Source organism: Suncus etruscus, chromosome 1 (assembly GCF_024139225.1).
Source record: "Suncus etruscus isolate mSunEtr1 chromosome 1, mSunEtr1.pri.cur, whole genome shotgun sequence".
Taxonomy (NCBI): Eukaryota; Metazoa; Chordata; class Mammalia; order Eulipotyphla; family Soricidae; genus Suncus; species Suncus etruscus.
The window spans coordinates 48,535,613-48,553,896 of NC_064848.1; the positions used below are offsets into that span (position 1 = coordinate 48,535,613).

At 36.3% G+C, this 18,284-nt stretch overlaps 1 non-coding gene across 1 annotated transcript; it reads left to right on the forward strand.

The window, feature by feature from the left end:
* The first annotated feature begins 14,885 nt into the window (after positions 1-14,885).
* LOC126031212 (small nucleolar RNA SNORA51) lies at positions 14,886-15,018 on the forward strand. The gene has a single exon (XR_007503256.1). It is a non-coding gene; the product is annotated as a small nucleolar RNA SNORA51 (small nucleolar RNA).
* The last annotated feature ends 3,266 nt before the right edge of the window (positions 15,019-18,284 follow it).

Here is an 18,284-nt window from a genome sequence, read left to right on the forward strand (position 1 = left end):
TGCAGGTTTGCCATGGAAGAGGTTTGTTGGAATAATAACCGATGGAGCGTCATCGATGACAGTGAGTTAAAAATGGACTGGTAACAGTAGAGAAGGCCATTGCTCTTCACTGCATTATCCATCAGCAGGCCCTTTGCAGTAAATGCCTGCCATGTGACAATGTGATGTCTGTTGTTGTGAAATGCATCAACCAAATCAGAGCCAGAAACTTAAAGCACAGGAGGTTCCGTGCCTTTTTACAGGAAATGGAGTCATAATATGGAGATTGCTCTATTTCACCGAGGTACGTTGGCTCAGCAGGGGAAATGTCCTGAAAAGATTTTTTGAGTTGAGAGAAGTGAGAGCCTTTATGGAGAAGTATGGGAATGCTGTTTCTGAGTTGAGTGATCACAAATGGCCATGGAGTTAGCTTTTCTTGTTGACATCACACATAAGCTGAATGTACTAAATAAGATGTTACAAGGCCCGGGGGCAGTTTATCAGTGCTGCCTATGACAATGTGAGAGCATTCTCCACAAAACTTGTGTTATGCAAATCCAAGCTCTCTCAGACAAACCTTTTCCATTTCCCAGCATGCAAGGAACTTGTGGATGCAGGCATACCATTCAGTGATGAGAAATATATTGATGCTATTTTTAAGCTAGAGAAGGAATTTGATCACAGATTTGCAGACTTCAGAAAGCACAGAGACACTTTCCAAATTTTTGTGGGCCCCTTTTCCTTTGATGTGCAAGATGCCCCTCCTGTGCTTTAAATGGAGCTCATTGACCTGCAATGCAACTCTGATTTCAAAGCCAAGTTCAGGGAGATTAGTGGAAAAGCAGACATGCAAGGGCAATTTTTGAGAGAATTGCCCCCAGCTTCCCTGAACTTTTACCGAATGTTCAAGCACACCATGTGCCTTTTTGGGAGCACATATTTGTGTGAAAAGTTATTCTCCACATTGAACTTCAATAAGTCAAAGTACAGGTCTAGACTTAATGATGATCATCTTCAAGCCATACTGAGGGTCTCAACTGCTTCCTCTCTAAAGCCAAATGTGGTTCAGATTTGTGAGAAGTGCTGCCAAGTCTCTGGCAGCAAGGAATAGGCAAAAGATGCCATGTTCAGAAGAACTGTTCATGATCTTCACTCAATGTTCTATTCATGTTCAGAAGAAATAATTAAAACTGTTAATAATGACGTTTGAGAACTTTTTTTGTGTGAAATCCCTTATGCAGCCCTGCCTCATCCCGACTTTGCCTCCTGTGGCCCCCAGGTAAATTGAGTTTGAGACCCGTGATCTAGTAGTTCTTAGCCCAACTTGGTGCTTTGGTTGGGGGAGGGTGTCACTCAGTACTAGGATGGAGGCAAAGGATGTGATGATGTTGGAGTTCTGACATGTGAAACATTCATACTGGTCTTTGAGCTATCTCCTTCAACTTTTTTGTGGTCCTTTTGCCTTATAAAATCTGCTTTATTTGTTATCAAAGTCTAGTTGAAAGCATTATTTCAACAACTGAGTGACAAAGGAAAATATTGTTTAGTAATTATATAGTATGAAATACACATTTCTTGGTTTTTTTTTTTTTTTTTTTTTTTTGGTTTTTGGGCCACACCCATTTGATGCTCAGGGGTTACTCCTGGCTATGCGCTCAGAAGTCGCTCCTGGCTTGGGGGACCATATGGGACGCCGGGGGATCGAACCGCGGTCCGTCCTAGGCTAGCGCAGGCAAGGCAGGCACCTTACCTCTAGCGCCACCGCCCGGCCCCAGAAATACACATTTCTTAAGGGTATTGTTTGATTAATTGTGACATATGTATACACCCATATACTTACAAGACATAGAACAGTTCCATTACCATATGATCCAACAATACCAATCATAGGAATATACTTAGGAATACAAAAGCACAATACAATAATGCCCTCTGCACTCCTATGTTCATTGCAGCACTATTTACAATAGTCAGAATCTGGAAACATCCCAGGTTCCCATCAAAAGTGAAGGTTTTTATACATTATATGATTGTAACTTAATTATGAACAACTTTATCTGTGGAAAACAAAACCCTGCATTGTGAATAACCTTAAAACAAGGGCATTTAAATTTAAAAAACGGGTTGGAGAATAAATAAACAAGGTGCCCTGTCTTCCTATTCAATGTTTAAAGTCCTGCATTTAGAGTAAAGTAGAAACTATATGAACCTATAAATAATATCCTGATGATGTGTTTTCTAAATAGCAAAGAGATATGTGTATATTGAACCAAATGTCTTTCCCCTAGCCCTGTATTACTACCAGCTATCAATTCGGACCCCAGAAAAATGAAACCATAGTTCCAAACAAATTAGAGATGGATAGTAAAGGCACTTGTTTGAGACTTCTAAGTAAAGTTGGAGTTGAGGAATCATTCGGGTTATGGGTTCTCATGCATAAAGTTAGAAAGAACAGCTCAGGGCTGGAACAGAGTAGTAGTAGATATCTTGTCTGCAGTCAGTAGCATGAACTTATCATAACTTAATGCTTGACTTCCTAAGACTGAAAGCAACAATGGAAGACATGAGTTTTCCCCTGCTGTTGTCATGGTGATGGTACTGTAGCCTGATGAGGAAAAGTAGACATTAGGGGGTTAAATGTAAATAAAACCCCTACTAGACTCATAGATTAAGAGATCTTTGAAGTGTTTGAGAGAAAATTTGCCATAAAGATAAAGAGCAGAGAAGAGTGAGGGACTGGACAGGAGAAAGATCAAAGATCTTTCAGAAAGAAAAATGTTAGAGCTTGGGAAACTAGCAGTGGAAGAGTTTTATTGTGGAAATAAAGAACAATGAAATTAAACACATATTAACAGCTAACTTTGGGAACAATAAATTAAAGGTTTTGGTGACTGGCATAAAATAGAGAAAGGATTGTGAGAATGTGCTAAAGAAATTGAATATGTAATTTAAACAAGGAATTAAAATTGAATAGATACTTAGCAAGAAAAAGATGATGAAATGGGTGCCTCAAAACAAAAATTTAAAGAATGCTACACTCTGCTTCTGAACATATACACTACAATGCAGAAGAGAATAAAAATAAAATATAAGGGTAAATAGAAAGGGACATAAGTGATAGTGTCAAGGTCAATCTGTTGGTCACATGTGACAATAATGCTCCAAGAGTCATTCAGGTTGAGGGAAGGAGTGTGTTTACTGCTAGGGGTATAGAGTTGGAATTATCTGCATGAAAAATAATCAGTATTAAGATTACAGAACCTCAGCCAATAAAGACAAATTTTATGAAACACAAAATAAAATTTTAGGTTGATCTATAAATCATTGAGAGATAAAGATGGATAATTTTGTGGGATTTTTCTATTAATTAATTACTGTGAAATAGAGTTTAAAAAGTTGTTGATAGTTGATTTTCAATTATAAAATGTTTCAACATTCATCCCTTCACTAGTATTTTCCCACTACCAATTCCCCACATACCTTCCCACCATCTCAACCCCACCATCATATCTTACAGCAGATACTATTTTCGATGTTACTCTCTCTGTCCTTGTCTATCTCTATCTCTCATTCCTCTTTGTCATTTTAGGCAGTCTGGTTTACAATATTGCTTATAAAATTATGATATTCATATCATTTAATACTTTCAATTTTCAGTTCTTATTCAAAGTGAGCATTCCCAATTATTATCATAGTGATCTGTTGGATTACCTATATATTTGGGTGTGTGCCAAGATTTTCAGCACAAGATTTGTGCCCAAAAACCCGAGCTTGGCTTATACTCAGGTCATACAGGTTATTTGATTCAGTGTGCCAGTGCACATAGTCTCCAGCCATCTTCTGCCGTCTGCTGGAGAGGGCGGTACTTCAGCTCAGTCCAGGAGTTGCGGCTGAACTGAAGAGGTAGGTGGCTACCTACCTAAACTAAACTGTACGCCATTATTTAACCCACAATATTCAGTGGCACATTTAATTAAGTGAAAACCCATTTAAGGCAGTAAAGTCATGTAAAAAATGTTTATAAATTCTGAATCCTTATACTCAGGGGTTTTGGAGTATAAGGACCAAGATTTTTTTTTTTTTAATTTTCTTTTAAAATTTTTTTTTTACCCTTTTTTTTTTAATTTTGATCATAGTGGTTTACATAGTGTTGACAATAATATTTTAGGTACATATTTACATAAAATCAGGGGGGATTCCCATCACCAAATTGTCCTCCCTACACCACCGTTTCTGTCCTACCTCCCATTTCCTCTTCCCTCACCCCAGGTCGGCTAGAATATGTGGTCCCCTCTGTATCTAACCCACAACTTAGTAGTCTTGCACCTGTTTGGTCTTGATGCCTCCCTTAGTTCCCCCTCTAACTGGAGGCAGGACTAGCTAGTTCAAGTTGCGTGGTTTTGTTTGAAAAAGAGAAAAGTAATAAACTGGGGTAAGGGTCTAGTACCCCGAAACTGGGTGGAATCCTTCCAGAGGCTCTCCTCATCGATTTGAGAGATGGAGAAAAAGAAGGTGAAACACTCCACCAGTACCAAAAGAAGTGTCAAATATCCAGTGAGGGCTTGAGCTATATCGATAAGCACCACAAAAAAAAACAAACAGGCAAACAAACAAACAACAAAAAGCAAAACAAACAAAAACCAAACAAAAACATACAAACAAACAAAACACGCCATGGTCTTGAAATGAGAAACATGGCATAGCACATAACGAAAGAAAAGAAAGGAAGAGAAAATATAAGTATGATTGGGGACAATTTCAATAATCACTCCCAAACAGAGAAATCGACCAAAATAGATAGGTGAATAAAAATAATAACAATAATAAATGGAGGTAAAAAATATATAGATAATAACCAAGGTTTTGTGCTTTTTGTATTTTTATTTTTTCCCTCCTGCCCAGGCACAGTAAATATTGGGGTCATTCGAAAAGGAATTCCCTTGGCCTAAGAGATATGGGGTTTCTCCGTCCTTGGAGCATACTGTCATGGGATCAACACTAGACTTTGCTCAGGAACCTTTACTCTCCCGGTGGTGGTTTTTTTTTTTTTTTTTGGTGTGTGGAAGATTTCTGTTCTGTGTTTAGAGGTCTCAGTATCTGCACAGATCCTGAGGTGGGACTTATGATGAAGTCAGTCTTTGTGGTTCTAGAGGTTCTGTTACCTCCGTGTTTTAATCCATCTTCTGTGGTTGGTGATCTTGGTCTTTGCACTGATCCTAGGGTGGCACCTAGGATAGCGTCTTTCTTTGTGCTTCCAAAAGTCCCGTTCCGTTACAATTTTCTCTGCCGGACCTTTGGGACTGGGGATCCTGATTATTGTGCAGGTCATAGTTCAAACCCTAAACTAGGGCTTTTTTTTTTTTTTTTTTTTGGTCCCAAGATGTATACCGTCTGGTCGTAGTTCTAGCAGCCAGTCAACTATAAATCACGATCTTGGCTTTTGGACCTACCAAAGGGTGCCAAGACTTCTGGTTTTGTCTTGTCGTTAGCTGGTAAGGTAGGTTAATCTGCTCTAAGGTCAGGATGCTCGGATTTTCCTCATTGTCAGGAAATCATGTTAGAGTTGGCCCTTGTTGTTGACCCCGCAGTATTAAGGCTGTCCCGGCTGGGATTTGTTTCTTGCCGCTGTTGTGAGGAACTGTGCCGTTTCTATGTCTGGGATCCAGGGTTCAAGGCTGGATGAATGGTATCTAATCACCTGAGGTCTAAGTTGATTCCACATGACATATTTTCAAGGTAGGAGATATCCCTGTATTGTAAACAACTATGAGTTCCCATCTCTAGTAGACAAGAGCTCTTTTTTTTTTTTTATGTAAGATTTCCCCTTTATTTGGTGTGCCTTTGCAGGGGGAAGTGGTGCTACATTATAATGTCTGTGTATTTGTGGGTGGACAGAGGGGATAACAGAAACAGGTCACATACCCAAAAGCGAGGAGAAAAAGAAAAAGAAAAAAAAAAAAGGAAACAAAAATGTATGCACTCACAAATGTATATGTAGGACAAACATTTAAAAAATAAATTAATTAATTAAAAAAAATTAAAAAAAAAATAAAAAAAATTTAAGGTGAGTTAGTGAGGTTTTTAAAGGACCAAAGTGGTGCAAAAGACTACCTTACATTTGGGGGAGAGTAGGTAAAGAGGTGGTGTATTACCAGTCTTATGCCAGTGTTGGAGGTACAGTTTTTCCCATTGTCTTTTGGGTGTTTCTTGTGGTGTGTGGGTTCCCAGGCATCTTCCTATCCCACCCCCTGAACATCTTCAGATTGGTAAAAATTTGCGGCAGGGAGGTCTTGGAAGAGTTCTTGCGTTGGGGATACTTTTGGACCTAGGTCCGGTTTCAAGAAACAGTCCACGTTAGGGGGAGTTGGTAGGGAAGGCCGCACAGCATGAGTCCGCAGGGAGTTGGCTGTCTTTTCTTGCAGGAGACGAGGTGTGGGTTTGACTGGGTGTCCCCTCGCCTGGGTGCTGGGTACTGTTTCGTTGGGTAGGAGGTCGGTCTTGATGCCTAATAGATTGAGGATTAGGGCGAAGAGTTTTAATATGGTGGGAGATCTGGATGGAATTGAGGGGTGAAGGGATAGTTGGATTTCCAGATGGGAGACAGGGGAAGGTATATGGGAGGGGTATGCAGGGAGAGAAAAGAGAAAATACCTTAGAAAGAAAAGGAGAAGAGAAAGGGGAAAAAGTAAAGAGAAGAATAGAATTAAAAAAAAAAAAGTAGTGAGAAGAGAGGAGAGAATAGCAAGGGAATGCTGGTTAGGTTGAATGTGTTCGAAGAATAGAGCCTGTAGTTTAAGTCTGTACATCGCAGGCACTGCTTCGGTGGAAGGACCAAGATTTTTAACCATTTATTTACAATACTTTACTGTGTTATATGGTTAATTCACTTTATTTAAGTTGCCATTGAATACTATGTGTTAATGTGGTATGTTAATGGTATATAGTAAGTATATTAAACAATCGTCTATTGTAAATGTAATCATGTATTTAAATGTGTACAAATATTAAGTTTACCATAATAAAAATAAACTGTTACCATACGAATACAAACATTTTCTCTTACATGGCCACTACCCATTTTAGGGTCCCTAGACACATTGTGGTCTTTTAGACCCCAAATCTGATCATTAAATCTGACATTAAAAATAAAGTTTTTTACATACAAAAATATTTTAAATGTACAAAAAAATAAAAAGGCACATTTTAAATGTAGAGGAATAATGGCCATCTGATATCGGCTATTGGCTCGATAGGTGGCCACTTATTACTATCAGTCTACACCTACTGATGACTGCCTTACATATGCAGTAATGCTGCATATGTAGTAACACAGTGCATAAAGTAACAGTGCAGATGCAATGCAGTGTATATATTATGCATTACGGTACAAACTATGGTATACTACTTTCAAAATGATAACTATAACTATGGCTTATTTTTGGAGTAAGGCTTACAATATGTTTTGAGAATTCAATCTCTATGGCATTCTATATAATGGCTTTTTTTTATCATGTTAGAAATGAAACCCTCTACTTTTAATCCTGCTGGAAAGGCCTAGGATTTTTTTAAAAGAACACATTTTATGATTTCCTCTATTATTCCATCTCCCCTATACCTGACTACCTCCATGTTTTACAATCAAGAGTCATCATCAGGAAAGCACAATATTGCTGGCCCTTCACTGATAATTCAATAGTGTATACTAATTTCAAATCAGATCAACAAGTGGAACTTGTTACTTCGAATTACTAAAACATGTTTTAGAGTCATCCAACATAGTAAGCAATTCAGCTTACTTGATAGGATTGTTCCCAGGCATAGTAACCACGTCTTTAAATGCTCATAACCAGATTGTTCAAATTTATTACAGCAATTACAAGCTGTCCTGAACTAATTTTTATCACTCACATAAGAGCCCACTGTGGCCTCCTAAGAACAGTATGAGGAATGAAAAGGGAATGAAACTGCTGATCATCTGACCATGCCAATATTTAAGTCACCTGCAGAGGAGCATGCACCATTGAATACAAATACTGCCATTGCTTGTTAACTATTATATTTTATAGAAGCAAGACAGATAAATAGTCAATACATGTACAATTTGTGAGGTCTTAAATAAAATAACACATGTATCTAGGGCCAACCCCCAAGAGTTACAGACTAATTAATTATGACAAATAGATATTACATATGTTGACTTTTGCCCAAAGAAACTTTATCGCCATGTGGTGGTGGATACATATTCTCATTTTACATGGAGGGTTCCAGTAACTTTTGAATAAGCTCAAGCTGTTTGCACCTTTGGGCTTCATTGTTTTTCTGTTATAGGCATCCCCCAATTCATAAAGACAAATAATGAGCCTGTCTACACCAGTAAAACATTTTGATCATTTTTCAAAGAATGGCAAATAAAACGTATCATTGGGATCCCCTATAATACACAGGAAAAGTTGAAAGTAATAACAGAACTCTCAAAATTCAATTATTAAAAAAAACTCAATTATTAAAATATACAAAAAGAGGCATGCCACTCATGAACATTTTTTAACCTTTTTTCATTAAACGTCTTAAATTTGCCTCTTTATACTGTAGAAAAACACTTTAATGAAGATGCTTGGGTACAAAAAATTTAAATCACCTATTTGGATAAAAATGGATGATGAATAGATTGCTGGTAATCTCCTCATTTGAAGAAAAGGCAACCCTGACAAGAAATTCTGAATCCCACTATGCCATCTCAGAAGCAGGATTCTCACAAATGAAAAAACTCAGACACAAGTGCATGATAAGATTGCAAACTTCTCATCAGAACAAACAAATATTACTCAAAAGGACAAGAACAGAAAACAAACTATAACTTCAACAGGTAACCAGGACAAAAAGCTGATACCACAAAATGAGGCAGAAACTATTTTTTTTTTTTTTTGTTTTTGGGCCACACCCTCTGACGCTCAGGGGTTACTCCTGGCTATGCGCTCAGAAGTTGCTCCTGGCTTCTTGGAGGACCATATGGGACGCCGGGGGAATCGAACCGCGGTCCGTCCTAGGCTTGCGCAGGCAAGGCAGGCACCTTACCTCCAGCGCCACCGCCCGGCCCCAGGCAGAAACTATTGAGAGTGAAAATGATCAGTTCCAGAACCTTGATTATGTAGATGAGGTAATTGGTCCTGCTCTCACTGAACTTACTAATTTAGGGAACATGTGTTACATGAATTCAGTACTACAATGCCTGTATAATATTCCAAATTTGGCTGATTACTTTTGACCAGAACCATTATAAGAAGGATATTAGCAGGTTTAATTTCATGAGACATAAAGACAAAGTGGCAGAAAGATTTGGTAAGATTATAAATGCCTTGTGGGCAGGACAACAAGGTATATCAACCCAAAATACTTTAAGATGACCATTAGAAAAATAAATGACCAGTTTGCAGGAGACAGTTTGCAGGAGATCAATACATGAATTACTTCTATTCTTTATCTGGACTTGAACAAAGCTGATAGGCAGAATAGACATGTAGAGGAAAATAGTGATCATCTTATTGACTGAAAAATCTGTAAAAACAAGCTTGGCAGAGACACAAGCTGTTTAATGAGTCTATTATTGCTATACTTTTCCAAAGCCAGCTTAAGTCCCCAATTCAATGCCTCGTTTGCCGCTAAGAATCTCAGGCCTCGAAGATCTTTATTCATTTATCCTTGCTTTTGACATCTACAGATAGATGTATGTTGCAAGGTTGCCTTAAAGTGTTTTTCAAAGAAAATCTGAGAGACAGTAGAATTCATTGCAGTCACTGCAACACAGCAGGATTCCTTTAAAAGGATAGAAATTTGGAAATTACCACCTGTGCTCTTAATACATATAAAATACTTTTTCTTTATTTTGTATAGAATTTTGCTTTTATTTTTTTAACATTTTGATTTAATTTATTTTCATGTTACTTTTATTTCTTTTTTAAATATATAAGATATTTAAGCACCATGATTACAAGCATGACTGTAGTTGGGTTTCAGTCTTAAACAGAACACACCTTTCACCAGTGCAACATTCCCACAACCAATGCCCCCCTCTCCTACCCATCCCTTGCCTGTATTTGAGACAGGCATTCTACTTCTCTCACTCATTAAGATTGTCATGCTAGTATAGTTATTTCCCTACACCAATACTCTTTGTAGTGAGCTTCATATTCTGAGCCGGTCCTTCCAGCCCTTATCTCTATTATCTCTGGGGATTATTACAATAATGTCCTTAATTTTTCTTAAAATCCATAGATACTATTCTGTATCTATCTCTCTCCTTCTGACTTATTTCACTGAACATAATATATTCCATGTAGATCCATGTATAGGAAAATTTCACGACTTCATTTCTCCTGACAGCTGCATAATATTTTATTGTGTATCTGTACCACAGTTTCTTTAGCCATTTATCTGTTGAAGGGCATCTTGGTTGTTTCCAGAGTCTGGTTATTGTAAATAGCACTGCAATGAATTTAGGTGTGAGGAAGGAATTTTTGAATTGTATTTTTGTGTTCCTAGGGTATATCTCTAAGAGTGGTACAGCTGGATCATATGGGAGCTCAATTTCCAGTTTTTTGAGGAATCTCCATCTTGTTTTCCTTAAATGCTGGACTGGCTGGCATTCCCACCAGCAGTGAAGGAGAGTTCCTTTCTCTCCCCATCCTGGCCAGCACTGCTTGTTCTCATTCTTAGTGATGTGTGCCAATCTTTGTGGTGTGAGATGGAACTTCGTTGTTGTGGAATCTTTTTCTGTTGGATCAAGAAGATGAAGAAAACTACAGACCTATGTGGATTTACCTTTAGAAAATCTTGACTTATCACAGTATACTATGGACTCTAAGAACAACCCTGAAGAATACAACTTATTCTCTGTTTTAAACCATTAGGGTGAAATGGAAAAGAGTAATAGCACAGCCTATTGTAAAAATACAACAAGAACAAATTAGTTTAAATTTGATAATCAAGAAGTTTCAGAAATCTCCAACTTATCTGTAAAATCTTCAGCAGGTCAATATTTTTTTCTGCAACAGACACAGTGGTTTAAATTAGCAGATGTTCAATGCTCTTTGTAGATGTCTATAATAATGTTCTAATGTTTTTACCAATAGAAAACAGCTGCAGGATGTGTTTGGAGGACATGGACTCCCACTACAGTGCTCACTATTAGAATGTTTTAATATCTTAATTTATATTTTATTGTTTATAATTACCCTTTAATGCTTTTATTCACAGTGATCTGTGGAGTATAGTTTGAATGCTTTAGTTTCACATTACATTGATATGTTTTCCTGAACTCCAAATACAGTGCTCATTATTATGCCTTAACAAATATTTTAAATTATTTAATTTTCCATTTCATTATACCTGCTTGTATTATTTAATGTTTCTCCATAAAAAACATTGGATAAGGCATCTGAATGTCATGGATTCTTGCTATAGTGCTCAGCTATTGAGTATAATTTTTGCGATTTACCTTTAATTCTTGTTAGTTTTTACTATCTCATTTACCTTTGTTCTCAGTTTGCTTTCAGGAAATGAACCTGGATGTTCAAAACATGTGATAAAATACCTCAAGGTGTAGACTCTTTATAGTATTCATTACCATATTACTTAGTATTCTAGACTTGAAAATTAGGATACTTTTGAGGATGTTTTGTGTTTATTCTAGACCATGAAGATTTTTTTCAGGAAAGTTACCCTTCATCAATGTTGATTATGGCAAGGAACTTGAAAATTTTTACACCTGACATGCTGTCTTTATAATTTTGAAGTAAATTGACCCATTATTTCTGGATCTCTCTCTCTCTCTCTCTCTCTCTCTCTCTCTCTCTGTGTGTGTGTGTGTGTGTGTGTGTGTGTGTGTGTGTGTGATGGCCACCCCTGTGTCTGCTTAATGTCTGCTTGCATTTATGTAATATCTGTTTATGTTGTATATTAGTCCTTCCTTCTGTTGTACTTAACCCTTTCTTTTCTCTTGTTCTCTCTCACCCCCAATTTATTATTTTTTCTTAGTTAACACATTTTACCTTCAGTTCTTAACTCCTTATGAACTTAACTCCTTAACAGTTCTTAACTTCTTATGAGCCCCTTTCCCTCATGAACCTGTTGCTGGTGGTAAGCCCCACCTCCAGCATAACTCTCGAGTCTGCACTGGGAAGAAGATGCTTCCACCACTATTGCTGATGTGTCCTTGATGGTCACCTTTTTAGCACTTCCCTTCACCAGAGACTGTTGCTCGCAACCAGTTTTGGTTCTTGAGATCCTCTGCTCTAGAACATTTCTTGATTCATGTTGCTGCTAGCTCTTTTTCAGACTCCACAAGGCTACGTTGCCAGCTGAAGTTGTGATACAGAATTATTCTTCCCTTAGACTATTTCAAATGATTTATAGGGGATGTGTGTACCTCCTCTATATATTTCTTAAGCATATTTCTTCAATATGTATATTCTTTATTGTATATTTCATTATATAGTTATAGCTTTCTCCCTTTTCTTTAGATATGCTAGTAGGAATTCTTAGAAGATAGTATAGATAGTACACTTGAAGTTTTGATGCTTTTGTTAGAGGTTTTTTTTTTTTTTGTGGTAGAAAAGTAGAGTCCCAAAGGCTTAAAAGTATTAGAATAATGGAGTTAGACTATGAATGAATTGTAATGGACAAAAAGAAAATAGATATATTTTCCAAATTATTTTAGTAGAAAAGGAAATGGAAATTAACTGGGATTCAGAAAATAAAATTTGTGCCATATTCTATAGTTTGTGTTTCAGGAGATATTCGTTAAATAATTCTGAATTTCTAGTTCTATAAACAAGGTTTGCTTATTAACTTTGAAATACATGAGTTGGTGATTAAGAAATAGCTATATTAAAAAAAAAGAAATAGCTATATTTATTTCAAAAACTTTTAGAAACAATAGATGTATATAGCAATGTAGCAGGCTATAAAATTAACACACAGAAATCAATGGCCTTTTTATACACCAATAATGATAGGGAGGAAATGGATATTAAGAAAACAACCCTATTCACATTAGTCTCATATATACTCAAATACCTTGGAGTCTACTTGACTAAAAATGTGAAGGACCTATACAAAGAAAACTATAAAACCCTACTACAAGAAATAAGAGAAGATGAACAAAAATGGAAATCCATACCCTGCTCTTGGATTGGCAGGATTAATATTATTAAAATGACAATACTCCCCAAAGCTTTGTACAGATTTAATGTGATCCCTTTAAAAATACCCACGATAATTTTCAAAGAAGTGGATTAAACACTTCTGAAATTCATTTGGAACAATAAACACCCACGAATAGCTAAAGCAATACTTGGGAAAAGAAATATGAAAGGTATTACTTACCCCAACTTAAAAAAAAACTTTTAAAAATACTATTACAAAGCAATAGTTATCAAAACAGCATGCTATTGGAATAAAGACAAACCCTCAGACCAGTGAAACAGGCTTGAGTATTCAAAGAATGTTTCCCAGATATACCATCACCTAATTTTTGATAAAGGTGCAAGAAATCCTAATGGGACAAGGAAGGCCTCTTCAATAAGTGGTGTTGGCACAATTGGCTAGCCATTTGTAAAATAGCAAACTTAGACCCCCATTTAACATCATGTACAAAGGTAAAATCCAAATGGATTAAAGACCTAGATATCAGACCTGAAAACATAAAGTATATAAAACAGCATGTAGGTCAAACACTCCATGACATTGAGACTAAAGGTATCTTTAAAAAGAAAACAGTACTCTCCAAACAAGTGAAAGCAGAAATAAATAGATGGGACTATATTAAGCTTAGAAGCTTCTGCACCTCAAAGGAAATAGTGCCCAGAATACAAGAGCCACCCACTAAGTGGGAGAAACTGTTCACCCAATACCCATTAGATAAGGGGTTAATATCCAAAATATATAAGGCACTGACAGAACTTTACGAGAAAAAACATCTAACCCCATCAAAAAATGGGGAGAAGAAATGAACACTTTGACAAAAAAGAAATACAAATGGCTAAAACGCACATGAAAAAATGCTCCACATCACTAATCATCAGTGAGATGCAAATCAAAACAACTATGAGGTACCATCTCACGTCACAGAGATTGGCACACATCAGGAAGAATGAGAACAAGCAGTGGGATGTGGAGAAAAAGTAACTTATTCACTGCAGGTGGGAATGTCGTCTGGTCCAACCTTTGTGGAAAACGATATGGAGATTTCTCCAAAAGCTGGAAGTTGAGCTCCCATACGATCCAGCTATACTACTCCTAGGGCTATATCCTAGGAACACAAAAATACAATACAAAAATCTCTTTCTCACACCTATATTCATTGCAGCATTGTTTACAATAGCCAGACTCTGGAAACAGCCTAGATGCCCCTCAATAAATGAATGGTTAAAGAAACTGTGGTACATATACACAATGGAATATTATGCAGCCATCAGAAGAGATGAAGTCATGAAATTTTCCTATACATGGATGTATATGGAATCTATTATGCTGAGTGAAATAAGTCAGAGGGACAGAGATAAACACAGAATGGTCTCCCTCATCTATGGATTTTGAGAAAAATGAAAAACATTTGTGTAATGATTCTCAGAGACAAATTAGAGGAGGACTGGAGGATCCAGCTCCTAACTTGAAACTCACCACAGGGATCGTTTAGTGCAGTCACAGACATAATTACACTGAGAACTATCATAACAAAATGTGACTGAATGAGGGAGGTAGAAAGCCTGTTTAGAGTATAGGCCTGTGTGGAGTGGGAAGGAAGGACACTTGGGATATTGGTGATGGAAATGTTGCACTGGTGAAGGATTTTTTGTGTATGTGTGTATATATATGTATAAATCAAAAAAAAAGAAAAGAAAAGATAAGGCCTCCCAATTCTTACCACAGGCTGTGTTTTTTACACTGACTGTATAGAATGAGGAGGTACAGTAAATGCACCCCATATACACCTCAACCCAGACCCTTTGCCTGGTCTGTATTGTGAATTGGGGGACAAAAAAATTGGTTATAAATGATCCAATCAGATCCACCTCAGTTTGAGTAATTGTTTACTGCATAACTGGGAAATGATTTTTACATCTCATGCCTCCACTTGGCCTACCCATAGTAGCCTTGGTGACAAAATTAGTAATGAAGTGAAATGAAAAATTTTAATTTCTTGGTCACTCAGAAAATTTTGACAGAAATAGCAAAAATAGAAGTCCATTTTGCTGAAACAGACTACAACAGGATTTTCCCAAGAATCACTACCATGTAAATAGAGTTAAACACTGAGCATTTACTTATGATCAGGCATTCAATATTATCATTAAATACCTCAGGGCATTCTTAGCCATTCAGCATTATCTACATTTTACATAGAAGAACAGCAAGGTTGAGAATGGTTAGGCAAACTGACCAAATTTACAAAGACTCTACAACAATTCCAGCCTGGTGGTCTGAATGTAAAACCACTCTGGCTCATGAACTCCAACTCACTAATTCGTAAAGGAGAGCAACATTTCTAATTTCTCTTCTGTCCTTTGTCATTTTGTGTGTGTGTGTGTGTGTGTGTGTGTGTGTGTGTGTGTGTGTGTGTATCATGATAGGATGGCCAAGGGGATGGGAATAGTAAAAATATATTCTGCCTTATGCTGTGATACAGTTTTTCCTTCTAACACTTAAGAGCAGAAAGACTGTTTAAAGTCAGAATTATAAGAAGACACTACTTCATGTTTAAAATAAAAATGGCAATGCAAAAGCTGTATTTTCTCTCCACACTTCCCCAAAATAAAAATTATTCTATGTGACAACAGGCACATACATTTTTTAAAATTTACTAAATAAAAATTGAACTCATTGGGTGAGAGAATACAGAAAGTAAGGTATTTACTTTGCACTAGATTTACCTGTGTTTCATCCCTGGCACCACATTTGGTTCTTGAATTCCACCAGAAGTGATCCCTGAGGGTAGAGGCAGGGGTAAGACCTGCCACTTGTGGTCTCCCAATCCCTCCACATCTCAAACAAAGAAACTTCATTGTGAGATTTATTTTATTTTAGTTTACAAATACGAAAGCTTTTAAACTTATTCTTATTTTACTTTGATACTTTTAGCATAATATGTTGTATTTTGTTTGAAAAAGCATCATAGTTGCCCAAATATTTCCCACAAGATTACTGGGTTTCAAAATACAATGAAGGCAGAAAGCATGAAACATGTCGAACATTTGATTCCAATGAGGGGAGAGCCAAGAGCAAGGGAACTCCAGGTAAATGAATATTTTTCTCTTTATTGAAAAGTGTTTATATACAAAATATACAATATAAAATTAACTGAACTTGTGAGGCAATAAGCCATGTTGAGAATCCCTTTATTGACATTTACTAATTATCAGAATGATGCATATTATTGACATTTCTAATATGTGGGGAACTAAAGTGACAAATTTAATAGTTTTTACAAACATGAGTAAGAAAAGGGCATCTAGAATTTATATTTATAGTTAAAAAAAAACTTTTTACTGTGCTCCTTTGACTCTAATCCTTAAAAAATAAAAAAACAACCCACAAACTTTTGAGGTTAACTTAAACTAATATGTATGTGCATGGAAATGTAAAAAAATACTATGCCTTCAATGTTTAAGGAGTTACATAAGTTTTATGGCTTTAGATTGCTTTGTGTACTGCTAAAAATATTATAATGTACTACAATCTGAGGACTTGAGGGACAAAGTAACTGTACATGGATTCTGTTTTATTTTTCTTATTGTTTTTTGGCTGAAAGTTCAAAACTAAGATATCAGCAAGGGGACTTCTGAGAATTCTGTTTATGGGTGATTGTCCTTCCACTGTAACTTTACCTTGTCCTCTTTCTTTGCATCTTTGTTTTCATAATTAAAAATAAAAATTAAAAAGAAGAAAACTTTTGTTAGTCTTTAAATTTAATTTTTAATATAATTAAAAAGGAACATTTTGGACAATTTTTAAATTTAGTGAAACCTTTAAATTTACTTTTCCTGTTAAGGACAAGTTGTGACCTGACTTAGTAAATTAAATTGCTTGTGTCTAAACCCATAGAAATCTTACAATGAATTGTTATTGTTTACAAAATATGGCACATTTCTTTCCCTCTTTCCTCATTTTTTATGAATTTATATTTATTAATTGTTAGGATAAACCAAGAGACCTTACTAAAAACTGTGTTCTGTGCTGCAAGCTTTACGTGTAATGTGCTCTTACACATTTTATCCTTTACTCAGAAAGTTTCTCAGATTTACTTTTTAATTACTCCTACACATAAAACTAAATTACATTTATAAGTTTTCTTTTCTTTTCTTTTTTTCTTTTGGGGGGGTGCCACACCAGGTGACACTCTAGGGTTACTCCTGGCTATGCACTCAGAAATTGCTTCTGACTTGGGGGACCATATGGGACACTGGGGGATCGAACCCAAGGTCCGTACTAGGTTAGCGCAAGCAAAGCAGATGCCTTACCATTTGCACCAAGACTCCGGCCCCTATTCTTTTCTTGTATTTGAACTAGGAAAACATATCCACAACTTGTGTATATTAATGAGAGATATTAAAAATCTAATACAAAACAGTAAGCTAATGAGGGAATTTTTTTTTTGTTTTGCTTTATGCCAATTAAAGTTTGTTAGTTGTCATTTTAGAGTTTGGGACTGATATGTAGAGAGGTTTTGGCTTCCTTTTTAAAACTTTCAAATGATTTTCTTATTTACATTCAGACTCAAAAGACAGCATCCCACTGAAATAGCATAGAGTCTAGTTTGTTAGATTCTCTTGTTCTACCACTTGCCAAACCACAGGCTGAAACCAGACTTGCCTATATTGGCAGAAAAGTGAGAAGGTTCTACAGGGAAGCTGAGCCTTTTTGCGTGACTTCTCCCTTACTTCCTCAATTATCTAGGAGATGGGTTTTGTTTCAAAAGAAAACTTGAGGCTTAAATCCTAAGAAGTTGTGTATGAATTAGATAAACTGCTCCCCCTGAAAATGTTTGTAGAGCATCCTTGCTTTAACCAGGATAATAAAAGCAACAGAGTACTAGACAACACCTGAGAAAGAATAAATATATATTTTTAGCATGTCTATTTATTATCTGCCTAAAGTTCTTTTAACTCCCATAAATAAATTACCTGTAGAAAGTGCAAATTTTAGTTCCGAAATCTTTAACTAGTATAAAGATATGACTTAGGGAAAAAGTAATTTTGACTTACTTGGTCTTCCTTGCCTACTTAGTCAGTGATGATTAAACCTTAATC